Source organism: Papio anubis, chromosome 4 (assembly GCF_008728515.1).
Source record: "Papio anubis isolate 15944 chromosome 4, Panubis1.0, whole genome shotgun sequence".
NCBI lineage: Eukaryota > Metazoa > Chordata > Mammalia > Primates > Cercopithecidae > Papio > Papio anubis.
Genome location: NC_044979.1, coordinates 91394383 through 91414368, shown reverse-complemented (window position 1 = coordinate 91414368; position 19986 = coordinate 91394383). Strand labels below are relative to the sequence as shown.

General features: G+C 37.7%; 1 long non-coding RNA gene across 1 annotated transcript; it reads right to left on the bottom strand.

Annotated features, from left to right (window-relative positions):
* Positions 1–14222: 14222 nt before the first annotated feature.
* Positions 14223–19284, bottom strand: LOC103882990. Its single transcript, XR_645010.4, has 2 exons — positions 18006–19284; positions 14223–14337 (listed from the first exon to the last, which is right to left on the bottom strand). It is a non-coding gene; the product is annotated as an uncharacterized LOC103882990 (long non-coding RNA).
* Between the last annotated feature and the right edge of the window lie 702 nt (positions 19285–19986).

Genomic DNA, 19986 nt, shown 5'->3' with positions numbered 1-19986 from the left:
TCAAATATATTTTTAGATTTTTTTTCTGTTTTCTCTTTCTTAAACTTTCATTATATATATATATATATAAAATGATATGCTTGATATAATATATGCTTGATATTGTCCTAAAGATTTGTGACACTTTCTTTTTCTTACTTCTTCAGATTGGATAATTCCTATTGATCTACCTTCAAATTCATTTATTCTTTCTTCTGCCATCTTAAATCTGCTATTGAACTCATTCTAGTAAATTTTCTATTTTTATTTTTGTATTTTTCAACTCTCAAATTTCCATTTTTCAAAGTTTCTATTTAATGAGGTCTCTCATTCATTGGTTTACTGTCAACATATTTTTCTTTAATTCTGTGAACATATTTATAATAGCTCCACTGAAGTATTTTTCTGATAATTTTGGAGTCTGGGCTCATTCACAGTTAATTTCTATTGATTTTTTTTTCCCCCTTGTGTATAGGTCACATCCTCCTGTTTCTTTTTATGACTAGCAATTTTTGGTTGAAAATTTGATATTTTAGATATTATATTATCAAAGCTATTCTGAGTTTGTTTGTTTGATTTGTTTTGAGTCAGGGTCTCACTCTGTCACCCAGGCTGAAGTGCAGTGGTACAATCACAAGCTTACTACAGCCTCTATCTCCTGGGTTCAAGCAATCCCCCTACCTCAGCTTCCCCAGGCAGCTGGGACTATAGGCATTACCACACCTCACTAATATTAATTTTTTTTTTTTTTTTTTTTTTAGTGACAGGATCTCACCATGTTGCCCAGGCTGATCTTAAACTCCTGGGCTCAGGCAATCCTCCTGCCTCCACCCCACTAAGTGTTGGGATTATAAACGTGAGCCAACACACCTAGACTGAGTTTTTGAGGGGAGGTTGTTGTCGTTGTTTTTTCTACAGAGTCTTGCTATGTTGACCAGACTGGTTTCAAACTCCTGGCCTCAAGCGATCTTTCTGCTTCAGTCTCCCAAAGTATTGGGATTACAGTCATGACCCTGGCAGTGTTAATTATTTTTAATAAAGTTCCTAGGCTTAAAAGCAGAATGTGCCTCTCCCATATTATTCATTTGCTCATGTCTTTTAGGTGTTTCTATTCCTGTTTTTTTTTTTTTTTGCCTGACTTTCTAGAAGTTAGCACTGTGTCTATATCATGCTTGTCCACATGAGGCCCAGGATGACTTTGAATGTAGCCCAAGAAAAATCTGTAAACTTTCTTAAAAAGTTACGGGAATTTTGTGATTAAAAAAAAAAAAATCTCATCAGCTCTTGTTAGTATTAGTGTATTTTATGTGTGGCCGGAGACAATTCTTTTCCAGTGTGGCCCAGGGAAACCATAAGATTGGACATCCCTGGTCTACATAATTTAGTTTAGTGGTCAGCCACCGATTTGGTAGAGTTGTACTTAAACACCTCAAGGCCCATAAGGCTTCCATCTTATATTGAAGTGACATTGTGTGAATGGGGGAACACTTAAATTTGCATCCAGTTCTCAACTACCTCTTTGCTTGTGCTTTTTGCCGGCCCTTCTCAAGTCTCTCCATACATGAATAGTATCCTACTGGTCTAGGGATCTGTGAGGAGTTTTTCTCAGTTCATCAATGTTTCTCTTATTTCCAGGATCTCCCTGGTAAGTTCTGGTTAGGTCAATCACTCACCCCAATTAGGATTGCAACCTCGGTCTAGTAACACTGTGGGTTTTCCCCTGTCTATCCCTACCCCAAATCACCACTTATAGCTAGAAAAACTATGCTCTTTTTTGTCCCCTAATCTGAATCACACTGAATTCTCTCTGGCATCAAACCTCCTGGTTTTCATGGCCTGCCCCAGCTGGTCGTGTTTCATTCATATTAACCAAGCCAGTCACAAAAGACCACATAGTATATGACTCCAATCGTATAAAAGTACAGAATAGAGAAATCTATAGACACAGAAAGTAGGCTAGAGGTTGTTTAAGGTTGAGGGAAGGTTGGGATATGACAGGTGGGTGTGGGAGTGATAGTTAAAGGGTACAGCATTTCTCTTTGAAATGAGAAAAATATTTCAAAATTGACTGTGGTGATGATTGCACATATCCATGAACATTAAAAACTATTTAATTGTCCACATGAAATGTGTGAGTTATATGGTATGTAAATTAATTATATGTCAATGACAATTTTCTTTAAAAAGGAACATAGAATTGTGGCCAAGTGCTATTCAAGGCAAAACAAACAAACAAACAAACAAAAACACACACACACAAATGAACAGAATATAGTCTAATCAGGCAGTGAAGAAATTTGCAGGATCCAAATAAAGGCAGAAGGAAATTGTTTACTAACAAACATCAGGTGCTAAAATGAGAAGATATTATGAATGAATGAAAGATGAATTAATTATTTAAGGTGTAAAAATTCAGGAGGCATAGGTTACCAAACTGTACTCCAGCTATATGGTATGGACTTGGAGTTTCTTGTTAACACTAGACCTTTAAAAACAGTTCATTAGGCCAGGTGTGGTGCCTCATGCCTGTAATCCTAGCACTTGCTGAGGCTGATGTGGTCAGATCACTTAAGATCAGGAGTTTGAGACCAGCCTGGCCAGCATGGTGAAACCCTGTCTCTACTAAAAATACAAAAATTGGCCGAGCATGGAGGCGGACACCTGTAGTTCCAGCTACTCAGGAGGATGAGGCAGGAGAATCGCTTGAACCTGGTAGGCGGAGATTGCAGGGAGCTGAGTTGCACCACTGTACTCCAACCTGGGTGACAGAGTGAGACGCCATCTCAAAAACAAACAAACAAACAAAAAACCAAAACCAAAACCAAAAGATAGTTCATTATATTCATGTAACTCAGATAAGCATATCTTAGACTAACATAACTCTTGTCTCAGTCTTAAAACTGTCAATAATGAGTGGCCATATCTTGGTCCCTCATCTCCAGTTCCAGAAATGTTTTCCACATTTCATGACAAATCTGTTTTATTAATGAAATGATTTTCCAAACAGAGAAGATTAAGAAATTAATACGGAGATAATAGAATAGAGTGTGACACTTAGGTATTAAAGTCAAAAGGATCAAGGTTGTCGTAATTTGAAAATGTTTTAAAAGTCTTATAGATTTTCAGCAGTAAAGTGTAAGAAAATTTTATTAAGCATGCAAATAGTACCCAAATGTTTGAGACAACTTAAAATTTTTTTTTGTAAATTTAGCTTATTTATAAGAGGAAGATTTGCTTAAGTTTGTAACTTTGCCTTATCAGATATTTGCAGTACTTAAAAAGAAAGTGTTCTGGTGAAACCCCATCTCTACCAAAAATGCAAAAATTAGTTGGGCACAGTGGCATGCACCTGTAGTCCCAGCTACTCCGGAGGCTAAGGCAGGAGAAGTGCTTGAGCCTGGGAAGCAGAGGTTACAGTGAGCTGAGATTGCACCATTGTACTCCAGCCTGGGCAACAGAGCCAGACCCTGTCTCAAAAATAATAAAATAAAATAAATAAAAAATAAGAAAAAAGAAAATGTTCAAACTAAATATAGTTAAAAATCTTTAGCTAATTTAATTAACAAAGTTTATAAATGGGTTGATTATGTCATGGGATTTTGCTCTATTCAATTTGAGTTAATGAAACATTGACCAATGATCAAGTGAAAGTAATTTTATACAATTTTTTTACATAGAATTTTTATATTTGATCACATATATAACTAGTGAAACTAAGACATTTGGAAGAGTAGGATTTAGCCAAGGTGGTTATGTGGCCAAATTAGAGGGTTTTTTTTTTCAATGGCAGTGACCAAAAAGACAGTGCAGCCTTGGAACATTGTCACCATGTTTTTAACTTTGGGAAGAGAGAGAGGTAAGGATCAGGAGGGTTAACAGCCTGTGCTCTGGAGATAGATTGCATAAAGCCAGTTTAATGACATTGGGCAAGTCAACTGATTTTTCTACACTTCAGTGTCTAGATCTGTAAAATGAAAGCAATAATGATCCCTGCTTCATGAGATTGTTGTGACGATCTAATGGACCAAGGCTCTCAAAGTATTTAGTAAAATGTCTGTAAATAGTAAGCACTAACTGAAGTTTACTCGTTATTAGTAAAGAAAATAGGCCAGGCATGATGCTCACGGCTATAATCCTAGCTAATGCCAGCCCCAGCAGCACTTTGGGAGGCTGAGGCGGGAGGATGGCTTAAGGCCAGGAGTTCGAGACTAGTCTGGACAACATAGCAAAACTCATCTCTACCAAAAAAAAAAAAAAAGTGCTCTTTCATTTGTCTTTTGGAAATTTCATATTAACCATAGCTCTGAATTCTGAAAAGTATAAAAACGAATATATCAGAATCTTAAGGGAGTAAACTAAAGTACTAACCCAACAATAGAATGTGTGTTTTCCAGAGGACGTTATGGCAGGGGTCAGATGTTCAAGATGTCTTTCAATTTAGATATTGCATGTACTGTGATGTAACATCCTGCCTACTATCTTCTTCATATCCTGAAATTTGAGATAGCAGATTACATGAATCCCAATCCTTACTGTGCTACTTTCTAGCTATGTGACATTTATGGGTTAAATTGTGTCCCCTCAAAAAGATATTTTCAAGTCCTAACCCCCATTTTCTTAGAATATGACCTTATTTGGGGATTTGGTAGTTATAGATATAATTAGTTAAGATGATGTCATACTGGAGTAGGCTGGGGTTTCAATCCAATATGATTGGTGTCCTTACAAGAAGATGATCATGAAAAGACACAGAGACACATAGGCAGAAAACCATGAGAAGACACTAGGTTGGAACAAGGAGGAGGAGTGGAGTGATGCATATACAGCCAGGGAACATCTGGGGTTACCAGGAACTAGGAAGAGGCAAAGAAGGACTCCCCTACAGCAGAGGTCCCCAACCCCCAGGCCACAGACCAGAGCACAAACCCCATTGTGAACAATGCATGCGAGGGATCTAGGTTGCACACTCCTTATGAAAATCTAATGCCTTATGATCTGTTACTGTTTCCCATCAACTGCAGATGGGACCATCTAGTTGCAGGAAAGCAAGCTAAGGAATCCCATTGAATCTACATTATGGTGAATTGTATAATTATTGTATTATGTATTACACTGTAATAATAATAGAAATAAAGTACACAATGAATGTAATGAACTTGAATCACCCTGAAACCATCCCTCCACAGTCTGGTCCACGGAAAAATTGGCTTCCACAAAACCGGTTGCTGGTGCCAAGAAGGTTGGGAACCACTCCCCTACAAGTTTCAGAGAAGTATGGCACTACTGACACCTTGATTTTGGATTTCCAGCACCCAGAACTTTGAGACAATAAATTTCTGTTGTCTTAAGCACCCAGTTTGTGGCACTGGGTGCTTAATAGGAAAACTAATACTAGGAAATGAATACAGTGACTTTGATCAATTAGTTCACTGTGCCTCAGTTTTCTCATGTTTAAAATGGGAATAATAATTCTGCCTACATCATAAGGTTGAATGATTATATGAAGTAACCAATGTAAGCAGTTAATATATTCGTTATTTTTCCAAAACTGGATGTTTAATGATTGTTGGCTTACAAAAACACTGACTTGAAGGTCAGACTGTATTTCTGAGTATCAGCCTAGTACCCACAGCTCTTAGAAGCATTTGTTATCACCTGAGGGATTCGTCTTGCTTGCTGCACAGACAAAATCAATTCACTGAGACTGGTATTGCAGTAAAGAAAGAGTTTAAATAATGCAGTACTGGCCAAGTGGAATGATTGGAGTTATTACTCAAATCAGTCTCCCTTTGAACTCAGGTGTTAGGAATTTCCTGGATTTCCCTTTGAACTCAGGTGTTAGGAATTTCCTGGATAATTTTGGAGGATGGGAGTTAGGGAACAGGTGCTACTGATTGACTGGGGGTGAAATTATGGGGGTGTGGAAAATGGTCCTTGAGTGTTGAGTCAGCATCTGGGTGGGGGACCACAGGGCCATTTGAACCATAAGTCACAGGTCTAGGTAGGGTCAGTTTCTAGAGTGCAACAGTCCGAAAAAAAATCTGAAAAGCTCAATCTTAGGTTCTGCAATAGTGATGCTATCTATGGGAGCAATTGGGGAAGTCACAAAAGTTGGAATCTCTAGACACATGACTCCTGAGCAGTAAGGGATTATAGAAACAATGCCTACATCTTTGCAGAATTCAGGTTCCTCTTGTAATCCTAATCTCTGTCCTTTCATTAGTTGTACAGAGGTGGTCTCTAAACAAGGGGAGGAGCAGTTTTAGGGAGGGACTGTTATCCTTGCTTTAAAAATTAAACTAAATTCCTCCCATGGTTAGTTTGGCCTATGCCCAGGAATGAGTGAAGACAGCCCACTTGGGAGGCTACAGCAACATGGAGTCAGCCATGCTAGACTTCTCTTGCTGTCATAATGTTTGCAAAGGTGGTGTCACTGTCAAAACAACATTGATAATAATAGAGTAAAATCCTGTGATTATGTGAATCAGGATATTTTGTAATTGGTTATTGACTTTCATTTTCTGTCCAGTTTGCATTCTCAAATCAGGGTGGATAAAGCAGGAAACTCAATTTTAGGAAATGGCAGAAAAAGGAAAGACTTGTAGCTGCAATATTTTTCTTCCTCAATCTCCCCAATCACACATGTGAGTTGAGACTCAGCCAATGAGGAGATTCTTGGAACTGTTGCTTGAGTCCTGAAAGTCCCAAGGAGCCATGGAGCCAGAAATTTTCCTGTTGATATTTAGGCCAGATCAGACCACTAGGTTAATGGCACCAGTATAAGTGGCACCAGATCACAGCTGGGGCCAGTACAGTGTTGATTCATACAGCTGGACCCCAACAACTAGGGATTTGCTATGTGGGCAGGCCTGCCTGGTTATTCTCTTGGAATAAGGTACCTCTGGATTTTATACAATTTGAACTTTTGGACTCCTCTTGTCATTTAATGTTTAGCAAAAATCCACCAGTTTATTAAAAGCCTTGAATAGATATTTTCAGTGTATTAATCATTTTATCAAATGAGTTTGGAAATACCTTGTGTGAGTCATTTAGTTGATACCTTTCTATTTCAAAACAGAAACCAATTATGCAGCTTAGTGATACGAATACCGGTATGTGTGCAGTTCTTTTCTTTATATATCAATAGATATGCATATTGCACTCAGAATTAGAAAGATTGACATGGGACTTTTTTTTTCCCAAGGAAAATGAAATGCAAATAAATGGTCCATTAGCACACAGATTAGTGCTTCTGATTCATGCAGTGTTTCCACCTGCTTAGATATTGTGCCCTCTGAGATGAATCATCCAATTATTTGATAGATTTCCTTTTCCTCCCCAAACTTTCCTGGCTGTTTGGACATAACAAGATCTAGGCTTAAAGGGAAACGTTTGACTTGGAACTTAATTCTTAAGGAGGAAATTAGCTAGATTATATGTTGCTAAAATAAGACAAATTAAGAGTGACTTGGATCTCCACCCAAGTGGCAGAATTAGAAGAAGGATAAATAAGGGATCAGGCTACTCTAATTTCTGGAGGCAGGAACCATAAATGATTAGATGGAGACAATCTAATCAGTGAGGAAGTCTCTGTACCTCTCTCCTAATGCTGTCAGATCCCTTTTATTTTCCAGAGTCATAGAGATTAAAGGCACTTAGCACAAACTCAGGAGTTCTAATTTTAGCCATGTGATTGGTATTAGAATCCTGAAGACTGAGAGTCTATTCTCACATGGTTGACAAATTGAAAGGATCAGCAAAATAAATCACTAGCAACTGAAAACATGTGTGCGTAAGTTAGGGCCTGGAATCTCATTGATCGCATTCCTCATAGAAGGCTCCATTTGTTGAACTTCACATTCTTGCATTCTGCTAACATATAAAGTGGTGTGCAAATGACATTTCACAGTAATACCACGGGCTTGATCCTTTCCTTTGATATCCTTTGAGCCAAAGGACATTCTCTAAGATTCACTGAGACACAAGTGGCAGAGGGCAAGACTAACCTCTGGTAGGGCTGCCGCTGCTAGCCCTCCAAACAATAAGGCAGAATGTTCAGAAAAGCATTTTCTAAACATTTCTTTTCAAAACTTCGAGGATCATTTTGTAGTTTGATGCACTACTTGACTTTTCACTTATCCCTACATTGTGGTGATTAGTCATTGTACTAGCAGGGCAAGACAATGGTACATTCTTTAAACTAGAAGTTCACATCCACATGCATATTTCCAATAGCACATGTCATTCTTAAAACCCAGAGTCTACATACGTTCCAACTGACATTATGGTCTTTACACAAAGGGGACATCTGGTTATCTGTATACAGGGTGGGAGGCGTCTTTACTCAAATATTTATTAAAATTTTTAATTTTTTAATTCAATAGCTTTAGGAGTACAAGTGATTTTTGATTACATGGATGAACTATATAGTGGTGAAGTCTGGGATTTTAGTGCACCCATCACCTGAATAGTATACATTGTACCCAGTGAATAGTTTTTCTTCCCTCACCCTCCTCCCACCCTTCCCCATTTTGGGTCTCTGATGTCCATTATATCACATTATAGGTGTTTGCATAGCCATATTCACTCAGATATTTAAAAATAATTTCATGATTCAGAAAAGCAATGTGAAGCTTGATGAAATTGCTAACATCGATTATATTTGACCTAAAAAATGGTAATACGTATGGTTCAAATGAATATTGTTCCAAAGTTGGGAGTGGAGAGAGAGGTTCATTTGCTGACTGTTTTTTTTCTTTTTCATTCTGAGAACATATAAGCAAAGTGAATGAAATGTTCAGTTTGGTTCAGGAATACATTTTTGATTCTCAACATGAAGGTGTTTAATCTCCCTACCTCAATTAAAACTATTTAATAACCTTTATTCTGTTTTAGATGTATTTCTAATTCCTACCTAAACAAACCAGAAACCTAATTTATACTACTTGCTGTGGCATGATCATGGCTCACTGCAACCTCTGCCTCCCAGGCTCAAGCCATCCTCCCATTTCAGCCTCCTGAGTAGCTGGGACTACAGGCGTGCGCCTCCATGCCTGGCTAACATTTCAAAGTTTTTGTAGAGGTGGGGTTTCCTCATGGTGCCCAGGCTGGTCTCCAACTGCTGAGGTCAAGCGATCTGCCCGCCTCGGCCTCTGGAAGTGCTGGGATTACAGGCATGAGCCATCATGTCCGGTCTGCCTTTTAAATCTTAGGTCATCTTTCTGTTTGGTTTTAGAGGCTCTGAATACACTGAAGGAAGGTGAACCAATATGTTTGAAAAGAAATATTCTGCTTACATCTACATATTGAAGTAACCTATTTAAATTGATCACAGATTAAAGGGGAAGAAAAGCCAGATAATTTGTGCTTTTCTCTCTGTGGTCCTTCTGCCACTGCAGAATGTAGGAATGTGTACCTTTCTCATCTCTTTGAACTCAGCAAATGCCCAACGGGTCAGCCTTGAAAAAGGAGGCAGGCTTTCCTTAGTGTCATTTTGCTAAAGGAATTGCAGAAATCTTCTGGGAGGTGACACGCTTTGGGGTTCTTTAACACCCACATTAATAATAAAAGATGGCATCTGCTATTTAAAGGACTCCTGTTAAGGATGCATTTCTGGATTAAAATTAAATTCCATCTAATCTTTTAGTTAGCTCCATTCCCCCCAGAGACTGTCTCCAATAAAAAAGCATTGGATTTGCTAAAGCTGTATAGCATTTTCTTGCTGACAGCTAAAATTAGGACTTTCTGGGCAGAGTGAGGGGAAGCCAGCAGGAGGAAAAAAAAAAAAAAAAAGGAGATGAAATTTCAGATGCCCTTTGGGAACCTGTTCAAATTTGTTGTAGTGTATCAGACTTTTTTCCTTTTACTTTGTCTTCAAGTCAACTGGAATCAGAATTTGCAGTTTTTTCAGTATTATTGTTTTAAAGCAAACTAATTTCCATGTGTCTCTTTGTGACAAAATAGAGAATGTATTTATGGGAATATTAACTTTGGAATTTTCAATTCGAGTATTAGGAAAAAAACCCTGAAAGTTTAACTGGGTTGATGCCTTTGTCTTCCCTATAATTTCCAAAGAAAGTGTTCATTTTTTATTTTGGCCTTCTTTATGGGCTTTTCTTTTCAGTTGGTACCTGTTGAGAGTATTTTACAGCATGGAATGGTTGTAAGTATGATTTAGCCATGTGAAGAACAGTAGATATTAGCTATAGTAGTAATTGGATTTTTCTACTTACACAATAATATTAATGCAATGATTTTAAAGCACACTCTAGCTAGTTTTGTTTACAAGTACTAGTGTCTATTTTAATGATGACAGAAACCGATGGAGAAGTTAGACATCTTCCCTAGGGTTTCAAGTACAATCACTGATTGTTACAGAAATGCAATTTGAAAGCCAAATGATTCTGAAAGGCTGTATACTCCCAAATATACTCAGAAAATAATAGGATTCAAAGACTTTTAAATGTTGAATGGTAAAAGTCCAGATAGAGTCAGCATTTCAATTTCTTCTGCAACATCCTGGTCTAGTGTTTGTCTTACTGTTACTGATACATTTGCTTTTGGGGCAGGCTATTCTATATAGTGAACCAAAACACAAAAGACAAAAGCATTGCAATCACATACGCAAATAACTGCACAAGTGATGGGAAGCCTGTTTGCTGATACATAATCTACATAGAGAGCTGAAGGAGGAGTTTCAAACTGGAGGTAGGTTCATTGGATGATTATTAATATTTTTGGTAAAGTACACAGAACATAAAATTGATATTTTAACCATTTTTAAGTGTATAGTTCAGTGGTATTAAGTACATTCACATTGTTGTGCAACCCTCGCCACCATCCAGCTCCAGAACTTGTCATTATTCCAAACTGAAACTCAGTACCCATTAAAGAATAACTCTCCATTCTCCCACCCCTAGACCCTAGCAAGCACCATTTCATTTTCTGTCTCTGAATTTGACTACTCTAGGTACTTCATATAAGTGGGATCATACAATATTTATCTTTTTGTGATTGGCTCATTTTGCATAGCATAATGTCTTCAAGGTTCATTTATATTGCAGCATATGTCAGAATTTTATTCCTTTTTCAGACTGAATAACATTCCATTGTATGTATATACCACATTTTGTTTACCCATTCATCTGTTGATGAACAGTTAAGTTGCTTCCATGTTTTAGCTGTTGTAAAACAACACTTTGAGATGCCAAGGCAGGCAGATTGCTTTATGGCCTAGGAGTTGGAAACCAGCTTGCGCAACACAATGAAACCCCTTTGCTGTAACAATAACAACAACAATGACAACAAATTAGCCAGGTATGCTGGTGTGTGCCTGTAGTCCTAACTACTCAGGAGGCTGAGATGGGAGGATCGCTTGAGCCTAGAGGTTGAGGCTGCAGTGAGCTGTGCTTGTGCCACTGTACTCCAGCTTGGGTGACAGAATGAGACCCTGTCTCAATAAATAAATGAATATGCTGCAATGAACACATGTGTACAAATATCTTAGAGACTTTCAACTATTGGTTATATACCAAGTAGTGAAATTGCTGGATCATATGGTAATTTTGTGTGTAATTTTTTGAAGAACTATTATACAATTTCCCACAGGCTGTGTCACTTTACATTCCCACCAGCTAAGCACAAGGGTTCCAATTCCTTTACATCCTCACTAATACTTGTTATTTTCTGGAGGCTTTTTGTTTGTTTTTTAATAATAGCCATCCTAATGGATGTAAAGTGGTATCACATTGTACCCTAGGATTCATTTTGTAAGGCCGAGTGTGTAAATTTGCACAATGTTTTATGAAAATTAGATTTAGTTGGCAATACTGAAGATCAGAAGCACACAGGTAAAATTTCACATTTCTGTCTTCTCATGAAAAATCAGATGATCCAGCAGTCACTGGACTCTAATTCTTGCATGGAAATTATTGACTAGAGATGAATGACTGCTGCCCCTTCTGGATATGGTAGGAGGTACACTCTTAAGTTTTCCACAGATCCCACCACTCCTTATTGCAACCCTCTTTCACACCCTAGATGATCACTTATTTAACTGGCTAAGCTTAGAAGCATTCGAATTTGCAACCAGTTTCTGACTTAAAGAGTATTAAAGATGAGATGGTCTTGTGAAATGTTAAATGTAGAACATTGAGTAGGAATAATTTTTTTACAGGATTACTCTTCTCAAGAGTGAAGAATAAAATTTATTTGAAAGAAAAGTTGGAAAACTATAGCAATACAAAAAGATGTATATGTGTGTGTAAATATACACATATGTCTTTTTATATACACACATATATCTTTTTATATATAATATGCTCAACATTTAATATATGTACACATATATAATATGCTCAACATTATATCAACAAAAAAAATATTTGCTGGGCACCAAAATGTACCAGGTGTTGTTCTAAGCACTTGAAAGATATCACTGAACAAAATAAGCATGAACCTTTGTCCTATCTTTGTAACACTTATATTCTAGTTGAAGGAGGGGTGCAGAAAATAAACTGTAAGCATAATTAAATAAGCAAATTATATATTAAGTTTAAAAAGCAGGACACAAATTATTAATTATAGTTAATATGCCAGGTAAAAATCATACCTCTTTTAAAAAGTGAAATAGGCAAAAATGTTAATAATTGTATAGTTTTAAGATTTTATGTATTTTTGTATTCCAAAATTTTATTGGCATTGTTTTAATTAGGCAATTTAAAAATAAATTTAAATTTTTGTGGAAAATTAAAAAAAAAGTAGTTCATTCAATTGTTACAACTAATTTTTTCACAAGAGGCTAAAAATAAATAAGTGGTGTTTGGCCATCTGGTGCCCCAAATTCAGAGGTAGAGATTTAGCTTCTGGGTCCAAATTTGTGAATTTCTTTTTCTATACTTAAAACAATACAAAGGTTGATATCAAACTTGAACTTTAGGAAAACCTTACCTCCCAGAAACAGGAACCCTCAGGGTTTAGAGCAGGCATTTTATTTTTCCAGGGGTAAAACACATAATCTTAAATCCACATATATTTGGGTTGAATATCTTTAATATTGATAAAAATGCTGATTTAGGAGCCATTCTTGGCATATATGTTTTTCTTTATTTTTCAACCAAACTTTATAATGCCTCCACCTTTAAATCTTTCTGAGAAATATTTTTATTGATGTATAAGTACACATATATACATACACAGATGTGTATAATATATATACACACACTATACATTAAATATGTACATATACATACATATAATTTGATGAAGTTTTGCAAACAGACCATACCTGTTAAACCAATGCCAGATAAAGAAAGGGAACATTTACAGTTCCACAGAAAGCCCCCTACTGTCTCTTTCCAATCACCAAGCCCCCAAGGCTAATCACTTTCTGAATTTTTAACAGCACACATTAGCTTTGGTTGCTTTGTGCTTTATATAAATGGAAGCATAGAATGCCTCCATCTGATGATACGATTTAAATGGAACCACACTTGGAAAGCTCAGAATTACAAAATTATTTATATTCAGCTTCATTGATTTCATTTACTATCTGATTCAAGTATAATTAGTTTCAGGGTTAATACCACTTGCCTGGTGGTAGGAATGACAGAGCTGTCACTAAAAGGTAGAGTCCCAGGTTTCTTTCCTGAAAATCCTAATCCAGCTAGTAGGATTGGGCCCAGGAAACTGTATTTAATCAAATAGGTGATTCTTATCAAGAATCCCGGGAAATCCTGCTGCGGTGGTACCCCTGGTGGCTGGCCAGTTTTCTAATAGCAGGTAGGGATTGTTGGCGAACAGTTCAAAAGAACTAAGTCAGTGTAATCAAACTTGCTTGATAAGAATCAAGTAGAATAGTTACTTAAAAGAGGGATTCCCAGGGCTCTTCCCTGGAGATTCCAACTCTGTAGAGCTGAGGCTAGTTCCAGGAATCTGTATTTAACAAGAGCCCTGGAAACATTTGGCTAATTAGTTAAGACACATGTATGCAAAAACTGTAAGACTGGTGCCTTGACTTCTTTGGTCATAAGAGCAATGGCTGGAATTTGGGGTGCTTTTTAACATTCCATGGCTCCACAGGTGTCTTAGTTTACTGTGTTTTTGGTCTATATCTGCCTAGTAGACCTCAAACACCAAAGCAGACTAGTGCTTAATTTTGGTGTCCCATTTATATCCTAATATTTAGTTTTCTACTGGGAATCTTGCATTAGATCCAGAACTGAAATGCCGGCAGGTCATTGGGCTAATGGCATTCTATTGTTTTAATTTCTGGAGTGATGTGGAGACTCATATAGGTAAGTCTGGCTTCATGAACGGAAGGGTGCAGCAGCGGCCTGGTTTGTCCACATCTTCTTCTATCTGATAAAAAAGAAACTTGATTGAGATCTAAGTTTTACTAAGTTGCTAAGACAAAAAAGTGGGAATTTTCCGGCCAACCATTCTTGACTTAAAAACTAACAAAGGCAACTATGTGAAATGAATGCTAAATGTTGCTATAAACCTTTGTGGTGGGTACTGAGTTCCTAAATGTGGGATATTTAACTTCACATTCATCACCGTGTGCCACTTACTTACCCATTGTGACAAAAGTGATTCCATTGCTTTCCTTTCTCTAATTAGTGAATAAGAGGTACGTCGTTCTGAAGGTTTGGGGTCTAAGTTCAGTCTATCAAACTAAAATTGCATATAGTAAAATTTCTCTTAAAAATCCTATAGAAAGGCATATTATTAAGATTGACACACTGGTCTTACTTGTGTTTCTCCAACAAACTCTGCCCATTCCCTCCTTTGGGCTTTCACCCATGCTATACCTTTTCAGCAGCATGTTCTTCCCTTTGACATTCACACATTCACACCAGAGTTTTTTTTTGTTTTTGTTTTTGTTTTTGTTTTAGATGGAGTTTCGCCCTTATTGCCCAGAATGGAGTGCAATCTCATCTCACTGCAACCTTCCCCTCCCAGGATGAAGCGGTTCTCCTGCCTCAGTCTCCTAAGTAGCTGGGATTACAGGCATGCTCCACCAGGCCCAGCTAATTTTCTATTTTTAGTAGAGACAGGGTTTCTCCATGTTGGTGAGACTGGTCTTGAACTGCTGACCTCAGGTGACCTGCCCGCCTTGGTCTCCCAAAATGTTAGGATTACAGGCATGAGCCACCGCGCCCAACACACACTACAGTTCTTTAACATCGCTTGAATCCTGGGTTAAGTGTCATATTCTCAGAGAGACCTCTTCTAGACACCCAATCCAAAGTAGCAAGTCATTCCCTACCACAGTGGTTCTCAAAATATGGCCTAGGAATGCCAGGGATTCCCCAAGATCTTTGCAGCGCGTCTGTTAGATCAAAACTGTTTTTATAATGATACCAAATCATTCTTTGTCTTTTTAAAGTAAACAGCGTGCAAAACTCTTTTACTGTCAGATGTTTTTCTTAACTTTTTAATTCGTTTATTATATGCCTTCTCCTAGGACTATCAACACCACAAGAGCAGAGATCATGCCTATCTTCTTTACTACTGTATTTTCAGAGTTTTAGATAAAGCCTAGCACATAATAGTTGCTCAATAAATATTTGTTAAATGAATGAAAAGACAATGGATAAGGAACAGGAAAAGAAAAAAAATCAAGAAAAGATAAAAACAACCGCAAGGGCATATAACAATGTTAAATGTCGTCTGTACTCAAGGAAATAGGACTTTAAATGAAATTTTTAATAAAGATATCAGGCCGGGCGCAGTGGCTCACGCCTGTAATTCCAGCACTTTGGGAGGCCGAGGCAGGTGGATCACGAAGTCAGGAGATCGAGACCATCCTGGCTAACACGGTGAAACCCCGTCTCTACTAAAAATACAAAAAATTAGCTGGGTCTGATGGCGGGCGCCTGTGGTCCCAGCTACTCGGGAGGTTGAGACAGGAGAATGGCGTGAACCCGGGAGGCGGAGCTTGCAGTGAGCCGAGATCGCGCCACTGCACTCCAGCCTGGGCGACAGAGTGAGATTCCATCTCAAAAAGTAAATAAATAAATAAATAAAAAATAAAAAGTGATAGTACTTGGTGCTGGTAAGGCTATAGTGAGACAGGAATTTCTACTCCTGGCTGAGTGTCTACTGTTTCACTGTTTTTGGAAAATAGTAAGAGCCTTCAAAATGTGCCTACCCCTGCTTTTTTTGTGTGCCTACCCTTTTTGAAGCAATAATTATACTTCTAGTGATTATTTTTTAAGGAAATAATTTGAAATATTGAATGCATTATTTATAGTAGTAAAACAGAAAAAAACTAAATGTTCAAAAATGCTTCAATGGTTACATCAATTATAATATATCCATGTAATGAAATATTTTACAGTCATTGAAAATAACGTTTGTAAATCATGCTTAATAGCACAGAGAAATGATTATATTTATAATTTAAATGAAAAAGCATGATTATAATTTATAAACACTGATCTCAACTATAAAAAAGTACCAAAAATACTGGCATGAAATACATCAAAATTGTGATAATCGTTATCTTCAGTTGATAAGATTATGGATGATTTTTATTTTCCTTATATTTTTCAAGTTTCTCACAATGAGTCTCTATTAATATAATAAGAAAGTTATTTTAAATCACAACACATATGCTACAATTTAATGGACAAAATGTTTAAAATTCTCAGTTGTTAAACTATCAAAAAAAAAATGGAGAAACAAAATGGCATAAAAATTACGATTTGAGCATTATGAGTCAGTCTGCCTGAATTTGACTTCTCAGCTATGTGATTAACTTGCAAGTCATTTGAATCCAAAATCTCAAATGTTTTCATCTGTAAGATGGGATAATATGACTTAGAGAGTGGCTATCAGGATTAAATTTTATATATATATATATATCACACACACGTCTTGGCCTGGTACTTGATATCTGCTAACACTGAATAAACATTACTTCTTATTATATTTAACTACTTTTTAATCTAGACATATTTTGGAAAATAAATTTAAGATCTCCTGGCTTCCCGATTGCTCAGCTAATCAATGACCACTGACAAGATCACAGAGGTCTGTTTCTCATAGCCTGGATCTCCATGTACTTAGAGGAATATACCAAAGAAGATAAAACCAATACTCAGAACACGAGCCCATGGGGAAATTGGTGAAAGCTAATAAATAGACACCAGTGAGGCGTCATTAGTTTTTAAACTTTAAGGCTTAAAGGTGGCTATAAAAGGCAAGCTAAGTGACAGAAAGCTCTGGCCGCCAGAGACTCCAGCTATGCTTGGGGCTCTTAGCAAGTAGGGGAGAGTTTTCTCACTGTGCTGCCTGGGACACAGACAATTCTCTTTTTGTGTTCTATATCTAATGCCTGTTTCCTCTCTCCTGGAGCACCAACTGCTGGAGAAGACCCAGCCAGCAGCCTGGACGCCATCTTGGACATCTCGCCCTTCCCCTTCCCCTCTTTCACAGAGTTGAATTTACCTCAAAATCCTGCTGTTTTGACCCCCTAAACATCTCTCCCTAATCTCCCCACTGCTTTCTGTCCTCAGTGCCTCTAGCCTGAAACTACAATCTCTTCAACTGTATGCCTTCCAGCTTGCCCCTCTGCTATCCTCCTCACTATAATAAGGCTCCTCAAGAATTATATGATGTTTTCTCCCTTCTGTGGTAAAGCATTTCTATGATTTCTCCTCATTGTTGCCCTTTGGATAAAGCCTAAACTTTTGCTGAACTCATTAACCTTCTAGTATTCAAACACCTTAATTATGGAATTATGTTCAGATTCTTGAAATCAACAGGGTCTCAGTTCTATATTTTCTTCCTGAAACCTCTCCATGCTCAAACTCTGTCACTCTTCCCTCCCCCTACTCATATGTTATGGACTGAATATTTGCGTCCCTCAAAATTCATATGTTGAGGTCTCAACACCCAATGTGACCATATTTGGAGATAAGGCCTTTATGGAGGTAATTAAGGTTAAATGAGGTTATAAAAGTAGGACCCTGATTTTATAGTACTAGTGTACATATAAGAAGAGAAGCTAGAGAACTCACTGTTTCTCTTTCTCCCTGGCAGGTGAGAACACGAGTGAGAAGGCAGCCATCTACATGCCAGGAAGAGAGCCCTCTCCAGAAACTAACCATGCTGCCACCTTCATCTTGAACTTCACAGCCTCTAGAACTTTAAGAAAGAAATTTCTGTTGCTAGGCCACTTTGTTATGACATCCTGAGCTGACTAAAACGCAATACCCTGAAAGCCTCCACTTCCTCTCTCATGACATCTTTCAAAAGACCTCAACCAAGGCAACCTTTTCAGTAGGAAGCCTGAGGAAATGAGTACAATCCTAAATTACTCATCTGGGTATAGTACCCATCCCCTGACTCTCAGAGAACCCTGAGTCATTATCACTCTCTCTCACAACATTATTGCTTGCCAGGATTTGAATATGTCCCCTCCAACATTCAGATGTTCAGAATTAATGGACAATGTAATAGGATTAAGAGGTGTGACCTTTAACAGATTAGGCCATGAGGGCTCCTTCTTCCTGAATGAGATTAAGGCCCTTATAAAAGAAGCTTTGCAAAGCATTTGGTTAGCTTGTCCTTCTGCCAACTGACATGTGATGATACAGCTTTGCTCCCCTCTGGAGGTTGCAGCACCAAAGTACCATCTTGGAGGCAGAAGAGACTGTTTCATCCGTCACCAGCCAGTACTTTGATCTTGGACTTACCAGCCTCCAGAACTGTGAGAAAATACATTTCTTTTCTTTATAAATTACCCAGGTTGTGATATTTTGTTATAGCCGCACTAATGAATGAAGATATCACTTCATGTTTAATATCTGGACCCCCCATCGGACATAGGCACCATGAAACCAAAGAACCCGACTCTGCATAGCCCCAGGGTCTGTCATTTGGTCTGCTATGGCGATGTCTCTGTGAATATTTTGTTGAATTGATTTGAATGTTTGAAAGAGCAGGCTATTTTCACTCATTCTTTCTGTTTCCTAGCCACGTAAAATCTGTATTGAAATTTTTGAAGAATATATTGAAGAAAGGATGAATAACAACTTTCTTATTTTTTACTATTTTTAAAGAAAAAGAACAACTTTATGTGCAGAAAATTAACTTATAATAGAGTGTAAAAGAATGATCTTTTATATGATTTATCAATATCTATGAAGCTAAAACCAAATAAAGGAAGAATTGTAAAAGTGTTGCTAAGACCAGCTGAGTGCAGCAGCTCAGGCCTGTAATCCCAGCAATTTGGGAGGCTGAGGTGGGTAGATCATTTGAGGCCAGGAGTTTGAGATCACCCTAAACAACATGGCAAAACCCCGTCCCTACTAAAAATACAAAAAGTAGCGGAGCATGGTAGCACATGCCTGTAATCCCAGCTACTCAGGAGGCTGAGGCAGGAGAATTGCTTGAACCCAGGAGGCGGAGGTTGTAGTGAGCCAAGATTGTGCCACTGAAATCCATCCTGGGTGACAGAGCGAGACAGTGTCTCGTTAAAAAAAAAAAAAAAAAAAAAAAATTAAGATCTTTATGAGGACTTTTTAATTCCCCTATGAATTGTAATACATAGTGGCTAAGAGAGAAACAGATTTGGAGTCAGGCTGCCTTCAGAGGGACCCTAGCTCACCATTCAGCAGGTGCGTGACCTTGAGAAACGGACTCGGTTTCTTTGTCACTCCATTTCCTTGGTTGTTCATTGGGAATTATTACCTGCTTCCTAGAATTATTGGGGAAATTAAATGAGATAACCGAGATCTTAGACTAGCAGCCATCACAGAGCACATATTAAGTACTTAATAGATGGTAGCTATTATAATTTTTAAAATTAGAGAAGTCTAGGAAAAGGCAAATGTTGGTTTTGTTGCCCAACAGACCACAGATTATGGGCTGGAACTATGGGTTAGGCACTGTTAAGAATTATGATTTCTTGGGCTCTCCTTCTGAAGTTGCCATGTCCAGCACACACTATTTTATTTTATTTATATCCCTCTGTGTTCCAAAACGGATTTGAGGGAG